At 37.1% G+C, this 19,308-nt stretch overlaps 1 protein-coding gene across 3 annotated transcripts in view; it reads left to right on the top strand.

The window, feature by feature from the left end:
* PDE4D (phosphodiesterase 4D) overlaps nucleotides 1-19,308 on the top strand; it is a 371,205-nt gene that overhangs the window by 333,175 nt on the left and 18,722 nt on the right. The window lies entirely within an intron of this gene.

Consider the following 19,308-nt stretch of genomic DNA (forward strand, 5'->3'; position numbering starts at 1 on the left):
TAGACAGGGGAGTGAGGAAATAATTCCATGAAAATAATTCCATGAAAATACCATGAATTTCCTTATGCAAATGCTGGGGCTTTTTATAAGAGCGGTTTAAATTACACAGATAATAAGTAAGCAATTTGGGGAATTATAGAGCTGCCTTTGGCCTGGTTTTGTATCTTGTCTTCATGTCTCTCTCATGTATACCAGTAAAACCAACCTCACAGTACACCTGCCTGCAGAACTGGAAACCACCAGGGTTTTATGCTTGTTCGCTTAGTTTGTGCTAGGGGCATTTGGATGAAGTGCTCACTTGGAGAAAAAGAAGTGCTACATTTTTGTGTATTTCCATGTATGTGTGAGACAAGAACATAATAGATGAAATTGCATATTTGCTCTGGTCTGGACAAATAGATACTCATTTGTTTGTGAATCTACCTTGATTTACAGCATGTAGTCTCAATACATAATCAAATGAACGGTAGAAAGGACATGGTGGAATGAATATTTGTTGATTAATAACTCACTGAATTTTTTCTCTGAAAGAAGAATGACCCTATCAAATGCCCTTTAGTTAGCGGTACAAAAGCCACGGTTTAATAAGAACTGGAGCCTGAACTAACAAAACTACGTGAAACAACTTACAGTCTACCTTCAGAGCCTCCATGTCTACTTTGGATGATTTATAGGAACTTGCTAAGGCGTGTATATATGAAAGCCATACTGAATTTGTCTTAGTGTTAGTAGTGTTACCTTGCAGTCTGCAATTCTCTGCTTTTCTCTGTGCTCTCACTGATTTTTTGTAAGATGTCTTTTACCTGCTGTCAATTTCTTTAAACTGAGCTATAGTAATTATATGGATGGGAAATAAGTTTGTTTCATATTTGGTTTTCATATATATTAGAATTGGAAAAAATGTCATGTTTGTGGTTTAGATTTTTGCCTTTTTCATGAGAATAATATGCATGATAAATATGACTTTTATGTCTGTAACTTTGAAAAAGGCAACTAAGAGACTTAGACTCTGTTAGTATGAAATGGCTATCATTCACCAAGATTTCTGATGAACTGTTAAAACATGTGCTTGACCAGGCCTACAGTAGAAACATTTCATTAAAATAAGAATATCAGGTTACAGGAGAAGTAAGATGAATGTAGTCGTACCAGCAAAGCTGTATTTTGTCTTTTGTGTGTTTGTCAAACTAGTCTTCTGAGTGAAATAGGCAAGGCCTGTAAAAGCTTAGTTTTTGCTGGTACAGCTATATCAGTTTTAAGGTGAATATGCCGTCACAGCTGAGTCAGTAATCCCTCTTCTTTGCACGTTTGTTAGACATACTTATGTGTAAAAATGTGTACTGTGGGTACAAGCCTCTTTTGTCACTATGCTACAGTGGATATTTGCAGGGTAGGTCTTTGCCTGCAGTGTGTGTGTGTGTTTGCATGTATGTATATATGTGTGTGTGTGTATAAATATATATATAAAAGATATATACACACACATATATATATATGTATGTAGATATGTCTCTGTTATTCATATGGAGAGGAAAACTGCAAAAGTTCTCCTTTCTGGTTATTCTTAGATTGTTTGTGAGTAACAGCCTGAGATTTCTGGAATGATCAAAGAACAAGCTCCATTACCAGAACCTGTGTGCTTTTTACACTTCTGATATATCTTAAGGTACTGGCTTAGCCATGCCTTGGCTGCTTTAGATCTTCATGAGCTCTGTGATTGTGCTCCATTAAGGCATCTTCTCTGTGAGAAGATAAATTGTTTCTCCTTTGTTACAAAAAAGATGAAATTCTGAATGTTTGTCTCAGAACATGAGCAGTATGAGCATGTTTGTTACTAGTGGCAAGCTGGAATTTTTTACTCCTGGTTTTCACTTTCAATGTCTGACATGTCTGCTAGCATTAACAAGTGTTAACTAGATAAGAGCTAGGAAAAGGAGAGAAACTGTGGCAGATGTGTTTAAAGTCAAACTACTTTTCCATTCAATAAGAAGGGAACTGATGGAATTTCCTAAAAATAAATTTTGGAAAAAAATCTTGTTTTTCATTTCAAGGTACTTAAATGACAAAATACTTATTTTCAGAGGTGTGTTTTGTTATTACAAGAAACCATACATACTGCCACCTTTACAATTTCTCAAGTGTGAATACTTTATGGATTTAGCACAGGTTGTCTTGGGAAAGGCTTAAACTTCGCTGTAAGTGAAACTATTCTTATCCCATAATAAGAATATCTTTATGAGGTGTTACTGCTTGTAAATCTTACCTATGCAAATAAGCTGTTAAAAAAGCACCTGCAGTTACTGTAGCTAGGATAATCTGTACAAGTTCTAGGAAATCCTGTGCTGCAGGGCATGGGTGGTTAGCTGGAGCTAAGAGCACGTGTATCTCAGTGGCACAGTATTTCTTATTAACAACAGGATTCCTTTAACATTGGTATTGCATGATTTTATGTCCATTATAGAAGTTTTATGTCTTTGCAGTACCTCTAATATGTTTGCTTTCATTGTCTTGATTATCTTTGGACTGCAAGTCTCTGCACAGCTGCACTGAAATGGGGATAGCCATTTAATGCATATGCATATAGTAGGCTATACTAGTCTTTTGAGTCAGATTTTTTTTTCTTCTTTGTTTTTTGTAAACCTTGTTAAAGTGTCTGCAAAGCATAGGACTTTACGGTTTAAGAGCATAGGAGCAGTCCTGAGACTGAGCTCAAGACAAGATTTGCCAGTTTTATGTATCAGTTGCCCTGAAAAAGTATCCTTCACTGGGATTGTCCTTAGGAATGGGGGAGTGGTTTTGATATGCGTTTGTGTAATGTCCTAATTCAAAGCATGAAAAAAATAGCAACTCAGTGATATGAGATGTATAGTATTAGCCAAATCATGCAGTTGGATCTGAGGCTGAAACTTCCACCCGGCTCTGTGCCGGTGCGTGCCTGCAGGAGGGGGGACTCCGGATTGCTTTGTGTCTGCAGCCGAAAGGAAGGATGAAGGCGATAGTGGCACTGTGGTAATCTGGCTGTTATTACGCAGATCCATTCATGTCTTCAGAGTAATCCTCCCCAGACCCAGGACCCCGTTTCAGCCCAGCCCGGGGCCGTTGGCTCATGGGCGAGCAGCCACCCTGGCAGTAACCTCCCCCAGGGCAGTCTCTGAGAAACACAGGACAAAAAGATGTGGCAAAAATGACTTGCTATGCCATCCATGGAGGGGATTTTAGAAGGAAGTCTTATCTGTTTCTTTTGTCCCGTGTCTGACTTACCTTTTTTTTATTTGCTTTTTTTTTGGGGGAAGCATTATGGCTGTTTCACTCTCCTGTACAAGTCACCGTACACACAGCAAAATGTAAGCGTTAAGGGAAGAGGAATAATGGATTTTCCCTTCTGTATGTCTCAGGTCTTGGATCTTCTTTTCCAAGAAAAGACTCCTAAAAGGAGTCACAAATTTTTATCACAAATTTTTAGGCTTTATTTGAATAATGTGTTCATGGTTTCTTCTCCTGGTATAATTGAAAGGCCAGAGAGTGGGTCTTTCAGTGGATTATGAAATGGAAACTATTTGGTTCTGAGATTTGGTCATGGGGAAGCCCATGTTTGTGTAAGAGGTATGTTGGGGTAGTCCTAGAAGTAAACTGTGTGATCCTTTGACTACAGTGGGCTGGGGATTTTTCAAGGTATATGCAAAAGGTGCAAAGGTATTTGGTATGTAATGAGTTTCAAACTTTGGTTATTGGAAGTGGAGAGGATGAGTGGGAAGAGGAGACCCAAACTTAATCTATCTGTAGATGGGCTTTTATATTTTCTTTCCCAGCCTGGGGAGTTTGCATTACCAGTTTACAACAGGCATTTGTTCCTAAACGTAGCTTAGCAGCACTATCCGCTGGTGAAGACTAGGTGCCATCTTCCGTGAAGAAAGAAACAGAGATTTTAACTAGAATTTTTGCCAACACCATCTTTTGAGAGATATTTTAATTATGCCCTTAATAAAATACTAGTCAGAAAGACAGTTTGTTTATAATACCATGCAACTACCTTTTAGTGTTATCAGGAATTGTTATGATTGATACAAAAAATAGATTTAAATGAAGTTAAATGGCAAAAGTGACATTCCCCATTCTTGTATACTACAGAGGGATTCAGTATCAGTACTGGTTGAAGGTACAGAACTTCCAGTTTATCAGCACTGTTAATTCCTCAGTTGGTTCCTATAATAATTATGCATTTCAAAGGCTCAGAGAGAGTTTTAACTTTGATTTCTTACCATTTGCCTGCTTTCCAAAGTTGTGAAGCATACCTTTATCCTTTCTTCTTCATTTCAAGTTTTTATACCTCTTTTAACATTAGCTAGCAATTTCTTTACAGTAATAATTGCAAACAAATGCATTTTTATGCTCCTAATAACTTTTGTTTGTTTTGCTTTTAGTGATAATTAAATAATTTCATTGGCTTTTCCACTTTTCCACCCAAATTATAGTTTCTATAAAATATGAGCATTATGGTAAAGCAAACAAGTTGCTGTCAGGTTTGCTAAAGAAATGAATTATTTAAAAGAGTTAAAGGCGGGGCCCTCTTGTGGTGTTATTTTGTTGTTTCTTCTTGTGATGTTTTGAAAGACTTTTTTTAAGATTGTTTTCATCAGAGTTGGTTGTTACTGGGAAATAGTGTAAAGAGAAATGTGCCATTGAAATGCCTTGCATCCATAAGAGGGATTTCTACATACCATGTAAAAGTAAAAAATTTCACAGAGTTTGCTCCAAGCTCTGTGAGCTCATGTCATGTGCAAACTGATCATACATTTGACTTGTGTGCCAGCATCTTTTATAGAGAAAACCTCTAAGCAAAACAGATTGGTGCCTGTTGAGAAATGTGTTGATACAATGAAGTAAGTCTTTGTGAAGTATGTATTTCAGCTAATATTGCCACAATTTAAGCACCATTAAAAACATTCTTGCCTTAAACTAGGATGCTTGTTTGGAGCATATCCAGACCCGAGGTATGAATAAATACCCTGTTGTTTCATAACTTCCCATTAGGATGCAAAGATGTCATATGCTTACATCAATATGTTGTGGATTCATAAAACATATACATAAAAACGTGATACATATTGTGCTTTTATGATGCGATATGTATCTAAGTAGAGCTATTTTTTAATTATTTTAGGGCAGAACTTTTAAGGCCTTTTATTCACATCAGATGTGGTTACACATTTGATTCTGTCAGTTGCTGAGCGGGATAAAGAGGTAACTGCGTGAGCTGTTCATCACTGTCTTCTGCCAGGGGTTGTCACCCCCTCAGAGCTTCTGTCATGACTGTAGGTGTATTCACACCCCAGTCCACTTGTGAGAGATCTAAATTAGCTGGTAACAACACCTTTTCTGTAACTTGCATCATTTTGACAGCACTGTATTAGGGAGACAGTAAATATATAGCAGAATATTGTAAACTGAAAAATATTTATTGAAATTAAGATTTCATTTTCTGAAGGACTTCTTTAGAATCCGTTATATACGTTACCCTATTGTTATGTAGAACAATTCCTGCAAGATAACTGTAGGTGAATATTGTGTCTTGAAAACTGATGCTGGTAAACAAAACATGAGTTGAAATATGATATAATTTTTGTTGCTTGTGCAGTTGCTCTGGAGTGACTATGGAAAATACCAGAACTGTGAAGAACACCTATTAAGACCCTGATTTAGTATGGGTGAAAATTACTGGTCCACACTGAGATTTCTTGCTGAAAAAAGTGTAATGCTACAACCAAAAGTTTAAGTATCTGTAGCTAATGCTTATATTATCACTAGAGGGCAGTAAATACAAACACTGAATTATGTATTTTACCAAAAAGCTTTTTTTTTTTTTTTTAATGAATAAAGGAGCCTAACTTTGTATTAAACAATTCAGCTGCTAAGTTTTACTATTTATTCCCCCCTCCAAATAATTCAGAAGAACTTTTCATTTCAGTCTGTTCAGCAACATAAAATACTCTTATTTGATTCATGAGAATTATATATCATGTCTCCAAATAAAATGACTTGTAAAATAGTATAGCTCAGGCTATTCCATTGTTTTTAATGAAGATAGTTCTGGAAACCAGGAAGCTGCGAGAAGGCCTTTTTTACAGCAGCATAATTATGCTACAGTTATGAACCTTAAAGCTGAGACTTCTTCAGAAGGGTTAGGGATTAGTTCTGATTACAGCCATCCCTAGCTAGCCCTCAGTGGAGTTCATCTCTTCTTGACACTGTGGTAAACCCCCTCTGTCTGCACCACTGCATCTGGCTTAGTGTGTGGGCGCTGATTGCTGCAGTTCCTGAAACAACTCCCAGGGTTTGTAAAAATCCCTCTAGGTTTTTCGTTAGGCTCTAAATTTTCTCTCCTTCCAATAAGAGAGACTTAGGTGGAACTCAGAGAAGCTGGTTGAGGCTGATTGATTCAGTGTAGTTTCCTTGTCCCTAGCTGTCCTGCTGCATTTTCTTCCAGACCAGTCCTGACTGTCTTGTGGCTTGGTTGAGTCCATCCCTTTACCCTTGCTTGCTGGATGAAATGACTGTTATTTGCTACTGTTGTCTCCCTGTGCTAAGCAGACTTTCCATTTTGTGGGGAGGCTTTCTGCTGGGGCTCCTGCCAGTATAAACTCTAGATGAAGCTGGCTAATTCTATGAAAACAGTCATGTTTGTGACCAGCAGGAATAGGATTTGACATAGGTGATTATTAATGTTCTCTGGTGCTTGAAGATCAGTATAAAGGTGGTTTCTAGTATTTTCAGACAGGATTCTCATTTGGTTCAGGAGATACAGACTGTATGTTCCTGTTTATAACATGAAGGAGCTTGAAAACTAAAATCTGTGAAGCATTTAGCTGTTTTCCTCTTTGTTTTGCTTTTATCACTTACTAGGTGGTAGGCACTACATCCAGCATCCTTGTACTCAGGATTGATACTCAGACATCTCTTTGGAGGTTCATAGTACAGCTTGGTAGTCAGTCCAAGGGACTGCTTGATAGTCAATCCAGGGGATTGCAGTTGAGAATTAAAAAGCACTGTTCTGCCTTCAAAGCTAACCACATTTCTGCTGGAGTTCCCATATTACCATTTGCTGACCTGTGGAAGGAAAGACCAAGATCGTAAATTATGTCTCCTGTGGGATAGTTCATAAGTACTGCAACTGAGTCAACAAGCTGGCTTTTGAGCCTTCTTCACATCCTTTTCCTCAAGCCTGAAACATTTCCATCTCGCTTTCCTGTTGACTGAGCCTTCAGGAACCTTTGCTCACTAGCAGGAGCCAGAAAGGAACATGGATACTTCACTTCAGAGGCTCAGGATTTGTCCTAGGCCTCTGAAGAAGCAATAATTCTCTTCATTGTCCCTCTCAGTAATGTGTTTCTGTATATCAGAAGCCCTGCACTGGATGTGTGGAAAAATGACCTTTCTTTGAAAGTCTTGGATCCATAGGATCCAAGCCATAGGATCTTTTGGTTCGGTCTGTGTGCTCAACAGTGGGTCCACAGACATCTGTAGGTGCTTGTGGTAAATCATGTGCATCAGTGATGAATAAAAGGATTAAACCCTCACTTATATTGGTGAATTATTTATAATTTGTAGATTCACAAAACACAGACTTTCTGGGGGTGGGGGTGGGGGTGCAGTATCACTATGGAATGTTCTGTTGTGCTTCTTTCCCCTGTGACTCTGTAAACTCTTCCAGAGTTCCTGCTTTCTAGAGTATAGCCCACCGTGTGGTGGGCATGGGCTGTCCTCCTTGTCACTGGGTCTGTAACTTTGTAGTAAACTGCCTTGAATCACAGTTTATGAGAGTGGCGTCAACAAACTAAACAAGTGACTCTCTGTGATTTCTGTACCCTCATAATTTTGATTTTTCCAATTTTTCTATTCTCTGAAAATTTTTATAGCATTGACTTACTTCCAGATCATCAGTGAACAAAACTGAGTACCATAACATAGTGCCAGATCTTGTAGAACCTGACTTGAAACTGTCCATTTGATGAAGACTTCCTGTTGATGGTTGTTAGAAATCAGTCAGTAATCAGGTTCTTAATCCATTTATGTGTCCTACCTCAACATTAGGATTGCTATTGCAGAGTAATACACACCACACAGTACTAAGTCAAATGCCTTACAACAATCCAAGAATATTACATATTCAAAGACTTAAAACTGTATTGACTGGCATTAATTACATTCCTAACTTTTAATTCTTTATCAAGCAAATGCCTAAAAATATATATTTCAGTTTTTTCCATAATTTTACCCAGGACTGATGTTTTGTAAAGTGGCCTAGAGTTACCCAGCCATCCCGCTTGTAAACTGTAGTTGGCACAGTGTTAACATTTTTGCAGTCTGTTGGAAGTTATCCTGTTTTTTCAAAATTTACTAAAGCTGAACATCACTGCTCCTGGGATTTCTGCCACCTCTTTTATGACTCTTGTGGAGAAAGTTATCCAGGCTTGTTGATTAAATAATGGCTATCATTTCCTGTGGGTTCTAAGAGATTTAATCATCTTTCTGCCTTTCAAGGTCATTGTCTTATTTCTTTCTAAATATGCAACAGTGCTTATTACAAACTTCCTTGTTTTCTGAATTTTTTATTACTTGATTATTGTCATTCCAAGTTATACTTTTCTCATTTCCATATTCTTTTCTTGATGAGAATAATCATAGAAAAATGTCAGTATTCCCCCCCACCAGCCCTTTTATCTTCATCGATGTATGTGTGTATGAAAACAAGAATTTTCCTTTCAAGTTGCCAAATTTCCTTTAATCTCTAATTTATGAATTTCTTATCTCAGATTACTCTACGTATTTAGTTTTGTGTGGCAGCTATTTGCTATATACATGTCTACCCACCACAACCTCCTCTGAAGCTAATTATTCGCTTGTTCCAATTTGGGAATTGAAGATGAAAATTGGCAAAAACAATTACTGTAAATCCATGCAGGTGTGAATTTTCCAAGTATAAATTTGAGGTAGTCAGTCATACCTTTCCATGTAGCCAAAGTCAGAGGGCATGTCTGCAGAATCAATGAAGTCATGCTGGTGAATTATATCACAGCAATTGGTAGTTTTTATGTGATAGAGATTAGGAGTCTCAGAAAAAATCATACAAATTAGGAATAAACTGTCAATATCAGTATCATTTCCTACTATCAACATAGTTATTTTGCTACTAAAATAGATTGTAACATATAGGTACATTGGAGGGAAAAGATTGTCATGATTTTACATGCTACAAGAATTTCACAGATTCAGTGAAGTATGCAGGTAGTTTTCCTATAGACTTGTAAACATCTCAGAAGGAGAAATAACAGAAAAGTCCACATGAACCATAAAATCTCAACAGAAAAAATAAAACCGTCTAGCTAATAGCTTTATAGATAACATCCTTTGACAAATTCAATAAACTAGAATTTAGTAATTCTAATGGATATGTCTTTGTCTCATACATTGGTGAGGAATAAAATAATCAAAAAAAATTTTTTTATACATTCTGAGAACCTAGTGTAATTTAGATAAGGAATATTTTAAAAGGCTATTATATAATACAAGCTCTGTTGTTTTTAAGACAGTTGTTAGTAAAATTTAACTAGGAACCAGCCTTTGAAGTGCCAAGTAAGCGAAGTGATGAAAAAACCCTCGTTTTGCAATGTCCACTCTTATTGCCTATTTCAACTGAGCTGTCATACATACATACGTGCTTAACTTGTTAATTAGCCAGAAGTAAATGGCTGTTTTTATATGATCTTCTAAGTCATAATATGAATGGCTTAAGGCTTAAGGAATGGAGACTGTCCCAAGAGCGTCCCTGAAGAGTTTTCTTGGATCATTTTCTCCCCTCTCCCCCTCCTGGGTAGTCTGTAGTTCTTTTGCAGGTTTGTGCTAGTACTGGAAGTCTTCATGGAACCTCCAAATCTGGGAATTCCTGGGTGGGGAAGAATCTCATTCCCGATCCCCAGGGCTCCCTGGTCCAGGCTCATCCATCTCACCCTGTGCAAAGCGGCAGCAAAGGGGCAGCGTGGTGGGGGCACTGCAGCTTCCTGCCACTGCCCCCTTTGCTCCCAAATTGCCAGGCAACTGTTTGAGCCTATTTCATCCAGCTTCAGAGGGGTCTTTGGCAATCATCTTTTAATGCTGTGATTTTTTGAGATGGGGTGGAAGGTAATCTTGCAGCGTATTTAATTTGAGATATCAACAAAAGTATTTTCAATTCTTAGAGTTGATATTGGGTAGGTGGCAGCAGTGCTCTCTTGCGGGTGATCTGAAAACAATGCAGCACAGATGTGAAGCTTTGTATTTAGCATTACAAAGCTGAGCTGGAACAAACAGGAGAAATATCTTCCAGAAATACTTTTTAGGCTATTTTAATGTCCTTCTGAGTCTCTAATAGCCCAGATCTGTTTTCAAAAATTAATTATCTTATACCATATTCCTGTTTAGATCCAGGACAGGTATATTAGTGTATATGATGTGTTCATTTACATGTTCTTGTTTTATGTATTTTAAGGAAAGCAATATGTTTTCCATATGAAAATGCATTATATATGTGCTAGATGATTTCTTGACTATATGCAGTTGTCACATTGCTATACATTCCTCTCCTGTAAGGAAGAAGTTTTTTAATCTCATATTTTCCCCTATTGATTTTTCCAGGTTTGATTCTTTTTCAAGCACTTAGTATTGCTGACATTGCTGTGTAGCATCACCCAGGGAAGTAGAAACCACTTCAGCCAAAAGCTCCCTTATGACCGTTGTTGGTCAGCATCTTCCAATGAATCAGCAGTGTGGGCTTAGGCTGAATGCTGCACCTCATTCAGCTTGTCCTTAGACATTTCCTCATTGTCATATTAGGAAACTCTCCCTTCTTTTGATACAACAAAGACTCAGAAATTTGCCGCAGTAGTGCATACGCCTTATATAAAGTGGTGCAAGATAATGTATTCCTCCTTTTAAGTTTTGGTCTCTGAATGGCAGACAGTGGGATATTTTATTTAATGCTCTGAGTCGGCTCACTGACACGCTTCACTTTCAATTAATCCTTTTTTGTTTCCTGTGAGATACAGCTGTAACTGGTTATATTATTCTGCCAAGGCAGAAAGAGCAAAAGTTGAATAAATGCAGTGAGAATTTGAGGATTCTTATGTCTTTGTTCTGACTTCTCCATGGAAACTTCAAACTTACTGGGAATTGCAAGACTCTACACATGAACTGCTATATCTTAATAATAGTTGCTTTTATCTACTAAAAAGAAGCAGTAGTGACTAGCAGACAGGCCTAATGGGCTGAGCAGATCAGTTTTTAATCCAGATGGCATAGAAGCTAAAAACATTTTCATTGTTAACAGTACATCACAATTGCTCAGGAATCCTGGTAGTTTTATTTCTGTTTTTTTGTGTTGTTTTGTTTGTTTTTTGGTATAAAACTCATATATTTCCCTTCCATATAAAAAGTTAAAAACATTAGGCAAGCTGTATGAATATACAGAATACTCATTTTAACTGTAGTGTATCCATTGAGGAGACCTGGCAAATACTACTGAAAAGGAAAGAGGTTAAACTAATTATTTTTGAATGGAGTGAATGCTGCAGGCAGGGATGCCATTATTAAATGGCATTTGCCATAAAAAAGAAGAAATACCCCATTCCCAGGAGAGTCACCCTTGCTGACCAATCAGCAATGACCGTGCACCATGTCATTAGCCCCTTGCATTTATCTTTTTGGGTGACATACTATTGGCTGGTAGTTAGGCTTTATGGGAGGGATTACTGACACTGTTTGTGGCTTCCCCTTCAGGTCCTTATTTGGTAGCTGTTGATAGAACAAGTCTTTCCAGCAACTGAGCATCTTGACATACATTATTCATTAAGTCCTGGTGTTCAGGAAATATGCATATCCCTAGCTCTTCAGATATTTCTTCAACTCATGCAATCTGTCTCTTCAACCTAGCCTCTGAAGGTCTGGAGTTTTACAAATGGCATTTATACAATCRGAAGACCACACGATTGGATTTCATTGCAGAATGTCTTGTATGCACTTAATTGCTGAGAACCTGAAGATCAGCAAAAAGAATTAAGAGGGAAAAAGAAGGCATCTTTCTTCTTGAAAGTCTTTTGCAGTATCATATAGTGAAGAACTGAATAGTTTAGACTGGTAGTATAAAAAAATCAAAAATGCCTGAGGCAAACTATTTACTCTCAGTTTCTTGGGGCTACATAAAGGTAGGATTTTGTTTTACCTTTTAAGAACCTTGATATGCAGTGCATGATTGCATGGTTACTGGATAGCATGTGTATTTGTGGATAATATGACTACGAGTAATATGCCTATAAAGACAAAAATCAGAAAAGCAAGCCTTTGTTCAGCAGTGAGAATGAACTGCACAGTGTACAGTCTTTCTTATAACCTGTGCTGGGACTTATAAAATAGTGTAGCTGTAGTGCATAGTTAGACCAGGTATAAAGCCAAAAGAAGTCAGTGGAGTTGTGTTTTTTTGKTTTTTTTGTTTTTTTTTTTTAAAGATTATGCTACAAAGCTATGCTTCTGCACATTAAAGGATTTCAAAAAAATAAACCCGAGATACCATACAATAGGAGGGTGCATGATTAAAGAGAATAGGCTGAGGATAATGGATGAATGTATGACTCGTACTGGTTTTCATAGCTGAAGAAATGTGCAATTATCAACAGTACGCTCCAGCAGCATTTTCTGGTAACCTCTGTGAGTGTGAGTGTGTGTGTGTGTGTGTGTGTGTTTGTGAGACAGCTTATTGATTAAAACACTGGGAGCCTGAAAATCGTTGTCTTCTAGTATTGATCTAAATTGTTATGTAGAACAGGTTAGAACTAGCTTGAAACTGCAGTAGTGCTAGTAATTAGAATTAAATGAGCTTTTACCTTTTTCATGGAAAAGTTTTGCACAATGAATTAATATGTTAGCATACAGAACTCAAATTCTCTTAATACAAAATCACGTTTGGGCTTTGTCTTATCCCTACTTACATGATTGTTGTTAAAAAATGATGTTGCCTGTATAATTTTGTTTATGAACTGGTAATAAAATCATCCTATGCTTGACACAGAAAGCTGTTCCAAATTATCCTGTTTCAAAGGAAATTCTCATTTCCCCTGAACTGAATAATGCAAGAGTTGAATTTGATTATTAATAAAATACAAGCATTGTGTTTGCACATGACTGAATTTCTTATGCCCCTTTGTATTAATACATACTTTCATCTTTTTTTTTTTTTTTTTTTTTTTTTTTTTAAAGTAAAAATGCAAGACCCTCGTTAGGTCATTGTGATCATTCTCAGCTAATGCCGAATTGTTACAGTATATTCTCAAGGATTTTGTTCAGTCATCCGTGAAGAGATTGGATTCCATTATGCCAGTTAGATGGATTCCCTTCTCATTTACCAAAAAAAATAAGATAGATTCAGCCAAAAGTGGAGCGTTTATTATAATTTGCTTGAAAGTATTTCTTGGAATGCCATGCAGCTGCTGTGTTGCTCCTACTTGCTACTTCACAAGTATTCGATCACAGATCTTCAACAAATTTTCATTGTTACTCCCAGCCTTTAAAATGGAGAGATTTTTTGCTAGCTGAAGTTCAGCAGAGAGTATGATAGCTGTAGCTGATTACATACGATAAAATGTCCTCTGTACAGACAGCCTCTTATACTGTGTATAGACAATGATTTTAGTTAAGGAGCTATTTGAATACAATTTTAATACATGGGTTTTTAAGTTCACAGTATACACATTTTAGGAAAAATTGTGAAGACAGGCAAAGATGATCTGCTTTTTCTTACAATCAGAATTTTAAAATGTAGGGTATTCCTGAAATTCAGAGGAAGAATGCAATGCCTTAGTGTCAGAGATCATTACAAGTATTTACATCCCTGACTACATATCTATTTTGCATAGTAATTTCTGTATGTTTCAGGCTATACTTTATCTTTTGTTAAATTATATTTGAGAGAATGATTGTCATGATGGCATTATTTCTCTCTGGCTTTCATCAAGTATCTTTCTTTGAAACAGTAAGTACCACTTATCACAATGCCAGGTTTAGAGATATGTACCTCGCTGTAGCTTATGTATAAAAATCTGAGCATGACCATGATATTTATTAAAAACCTGGGGTTCAAACTGAAACCTTTATTAAGAATGCTATTGAAATCATAGCTAAGCAGTAAAAACAGAAGACTTACGTTAATTCATAAGGCTGGCCTGAAAGTTCCTTGACTCATTTTTATTGAATATAAGACTTTTCAAATCCAGTAAAGTAATATGGTTTCTTCCTTTTTGAGTTTTAAACATCTTTTAAAATAATGATGCGTTTCAGAAGCAAAATATGCTGTCATGTAAGTTTAATATTCCAAGTATTGAATGCATGCTGCATGTATGTGTTCTATCTATGCAAGTTTTTAGAATTTTTTTCTAGAAGAGAGGCAGCCAGAAAGGTCAAAATTGTGACCTGCTGCCTTGGTGGGTTTGGGGACCTGTGCAAAGAGTGCGCACAGGAGGGCTCCAGCTCCTCCTGAGCATTATGGACCCACCACGCAGGGGCTTGGAGCACAACTGACTCAGCCTGGAGGACACGCAGGAAGGGGCCTGCTGGTCCATGGACTACCTTCTTCCTGTAGCTTCACCTTCGGTGCTGTTGCCAAAGGTTGCAGTGGAGGCAGCCACTTCCACTCCTGAAGGGGTGATTTGCTGCATCTCAAGGACTGTGGAAGGCCTGGGTGGACGAGGCCCTCTGAGCATCCCTGCCACGGGTGGTTCGGCACACTTCCTCTCCCTCCGCAAGGAGCCGCAAACTGCACATTCGCTTAAGGCTTCTGTTACTGAGTCAAGAATTTTATGCAAAATATGTGAAAAGTTCTAAAGTGTAATCGGTAAACTCCATATATGTTAAGCACACAGTCAGCACCTTTTCATGGCCATGAATTCACTCTGTAACTGGATCTTCTCCATGTCTTTAAACTGGAAGTTTTTTGCTACCATTGATGCAAACTCTCCCCAAAATTATATCAGTGCACTGGAGTAACGTCTGGAAACATTATTACTGTAGAAAATTGTCCACATTTTTTCAGAAAAACTTTGCTAGCATCAAAAAAAATCATATTTTTCCCCACAAAAACATTTAATAATAATAATCCTAGGTTGACAGCAGTAGGGTATACACAGAGATATGCACACATTGGGCTTCAGCCCGGAAGGACCTGAACTAGCTCATTCCTCGGTTTGTAACCTCTTCTTTGGAGATGACCACTATTTAGGAAACGGTCTTAGTCTCATCAAGTTATGCACATTTATTCTTGTGTATCAGAGTTCTAACTATATCAGACTTTATATAGATTCTTAAACTGAGGTAAAAGTACACATGCAATTTTGTCGCTTTGGGAAATTTTTAAAGTTGTGCCTGTGATATTTTTTCTATGATAAGAGTAAAAGAAAAGCATTAAAATAGAAACAAGTAAAATGAAAAAAACCCCAAATTCTGCTGAAGGAATTGTTTTAAAAATTTTTTTCAGTCAATACTTTACTGAATTCTGTTGCTGTGACATTGCTATTCAGGAGCAAAGAACTGCATAATTGACTTACTGGACATTTCTAGCCTATCGATTCCCAGGGGAAATTTCCTAGACTATAGTCAATGGCTATGATGTACCAAAGAGGCATAGATTTATCATTTTTCCAGTCTAACAATGCCTAGAATGTAAAGTTGGAAAATCGTTCTTTCTGAAGAAGAATTCAGTGTGTGCATGGTTCAGCTGAAAACATCTACTTCCTCCCTGTACTGAGCTGCCAATATCATAATTAAAGCATATGATATAATGTAATGTAGACATATTAGTAACAGCAGTTTTGGTACATTATAATTCATTTTCTTCAACTAGGAAAGTATACAGTGTTCAGGTTTTTTTCAGCTTATTACATAAATATTATCTTTAACATCTAATATTAGTGACAGGAATTTTTCATGTTTTACTTGGCTTGTTTTGAATAAAGTGCCAAACATTGTTTCTGAGATGATGAATGGTGAGAATATGGACAGTCTAGCCAAGTTTCAAGCACTTAAAAGAGGCATTTTCTGGATGACTGAAACAATGTTGACTCACTGGAGTAACAGAAACTTCTCTGATTTGCCGTGAGATCTTGTGGGAGCCATGTGAGAGCTAGGTAGGGGTTCATTCTAAAATAGTAATATAGGGTTGTCTAAAAATGTGGGAAGTTAATGCTCTGAAGCAACATTCAGTCTGTGGATGGGTGCACTTGGGCCCAAATGAAATTTTGAGAACTCAGTGAAATCGTCAAGATTTTTTTATTTAGGAAAAAGAGTCTTTTCCAAAAGGGGATGTTAAACATCAGAGTATTGAGTAACATATAGATTTACTAAACCAGGGTGTAATCAGTAAAAATGTCTGAACATCTCTATCACTGTTGTCTCTTTTTTTTATGTTCTCAAACAGTTTTTTGTGCCATTCTTGTGTTATGTTTTTCCTGATATTATTCATTCAGCAGCAGCAGCATTACTGTTCTGCATCAGAAACTGCTGTCTGCATATGGTCTTCAACTTCACATGTTTTAGTGCGGATGRCAGTCATAAGACTTTGTCATTTTTAATTAAAAAATAAAATCAAAGCGGTGTTCTAAACTCTGCTCAGTCCAGATGTTTTCAAAATAGATGTCAATTAAAGTTGTGCTGGTGTTGCATCAGCAACTCGTGAAAGAATATGAGGAAGTCGTGCTTTTATAGTTCTTGAGAGCCAAAGGCTTCGCTCACTGAATTCACCATTAGTAGGAGGGCTTTGCAGAAGCTAGGAGATTTGTTTTTTTGTATGCCCATGTTCAAACAGAGTGTAATCCACAGGTTTCATGCTGAATGTTTTGGTGACTTATGGGGATGACAGGAGGTGGGAAAGCCAGACTTTGCGTCAGACCAGTTAGGAGCACAGGCCTGGAGGCTGTCATGCCCCTTTCAGCCCAGTAGTAGTCCTCTGCATTTGTGGACATCCATGCAGTAATTGTTTAGTTGGAAATTCTTAAAGAACATGTACACCATAGGTTACTAAATGATTCCCAGTGCTTGATAACAAGCCTCAGAAATCAAAAGCCAAAATTATATTCACTACAGGAAGACAGCAGAAGAGACTGAGGTCATCATGATGTATTCGGTCTCTGCATTTATATGGTATTAGTTCAATGTAACTCAGAAATGGACCACACACTAAGGTACAGAGGAGGCCAAAACCCCCCCGCAGTCTGACCAGGTTGAAAAATTTCTTCCTGGCTGTCGGTCATTAAGGGAGTTTAACACTTGAGAAAATGTCATGGCTTTAGCAGCATCACCATGTCCTGCTTTCCCTAACACTAATAACTAATATTGGCAAGTAAGGAAAACCCTGTCCCTCTTCTCCCCTAATTAAATTTATGAATCAGAAAAGAAAAAAATCCTTCCTATTTTTAATATCAGATAACTACAAAAAAAAGCATAGTGGAAACAAACACCAAGCTATTCTCCTTTCAAACCTGAGAAAATTTTAAAGTAGTTGGAGAGTTCCTTATCAGCACTTACCATCAACTCAGTTACTAGATGGCCTTTTGTCGAAGTGGGGAAAGCGACCAGTAGTGTTGCTCTGCAGCTGCAAAAACAGCATAGCAAAGCTGGACGTCATCTAAGAGTGTTTATTAGGAAAAAAATGGGCATAAGGACCTATTTTGGAGGGTCCAGTGGAATTAGCTGAATTAAATTAAGAAAGAGAATATAGGCCAAATATTGGAGAGGTAGTGGATGGACTGATGACAGGCCTGAAAGTTAATGCAATTGTGTCAGCTTCTGACATTTTATTAAGATTCCTATATGTGGTATTTAATTGAAATATGCAGTTTATGAATACAGTCTGGAGACAAGTAATTCTGTGATATCTTCAGTTTTTACCTTAAATAATTCAGTTTCTCATCTTCATGGTTGCATAAAAAAGCATGCAACTGTGACTTAAGTGCATGCTAAAGGTTTAAAGAAAGGCTTTTAAAAATACTCTTTGGGATTTTGGGATCAGTTATTGCTTGGCAAGCTTAACTTGTTTTTTAATATTTAACATTGGTGACAAACATCTGAACTCATTGTAAAGGCCTATACTGGTTCCATGCACATTATATTGCCCTATACTGTGTAATATTTTAACTGCAGTTGCAATATGGGTCTAATTTTCAGAAATCTGTTGAGCACTTGGTAGCACACTGCTGTATCTGAGATCAAAGTTGAGCCTTTGGCTTGTGACAAAAATAGAATTCAGTCTTTGTAGCAGGAAGTTCCTGGGCTGATGACATGTCAAGATGGCAGGAAAAATGCAGTAGCTAATGGTTAGAGTGTTATATTAAAGGTAATTTTTATATGGCACACTGTGAGCAACACAGTAATTGGTGACTTACAAAGACATTGTGAAGAAAATAACATTCACTATGCAAGGCCTCTTTGAAGAAGGGGCTTTGATGATTCCAGTGGGATGGAAAGGAGGTGCTTAATGTTTATTCTAGTGCTTTATCTACTATAGAAGAATAAATTACCAGTTTTTGGCATAGAAGAACATTTACAGGGATACATTCCAAAGACAGCTATTGCTTAATGTAATTAAGCTATTGCTTAATGTAATAAATAGTCATAACTGGGTGAACAAGGTGGAAGACGATTCTGAAAATGGCACAAATTATTCGTCTTTGTTAAGAGAAGAGATGACTGAGAAATCTAACAACAAAATGAAAGGCAGACAATGGCAGACAACATTCAATAGTGACAGATGGATGTTAATGTACATTGGAAAGAGTTCTTTGAATTGCTAATAAATATTGCTGAGTTCTGTTTACTGATAATATCAAAGCAGAGATATACTCAATGAAAATGCAAATAGCACAGCTAAAGCTGTATTGCACAATTAACTTGTAGAACACAATGCCACAAGATATCATTTAATCCTGGAGTCAGAAGGAATCAAGAAAGAATCAATTATGATTAGGGAATCAATTATATATTTAGTGGAATATTAATATCCGCTTGGATTAAATAAACTGTGTGTGTGAATTGCTAACTTATGGGGAATAGGAAGGAATTTCTATAGACAAGTGTTTTCTACTCTGATATTTCATACAGATACAGACAACTTTCTGAGATAGTGGGATGGGCAAATCATTAGACTGATCCAGTGTAAAAATTCCAAGTAAAAGACTACAGAGCCCATTTCTATTCATACTGGTGTGTAGAAAAAGAATAAAGTATTGAGATTTTTTTAAG

The sequence above is a fragment of the Apteryx rowi genome, unplaced genomic scaffold (genome assembly GCF_003343035.1).
Source record: "Apteryx rowi isolate R43461 unplaced genomic scaffold, aptRow1 scaffold_432, whole genome shotgun sequence".
NCBI lineage: Eukaryota > Metazoa > Chordata > Aves > Apterygiformes > Apterygidae > Apteryx > Apteryx rowi.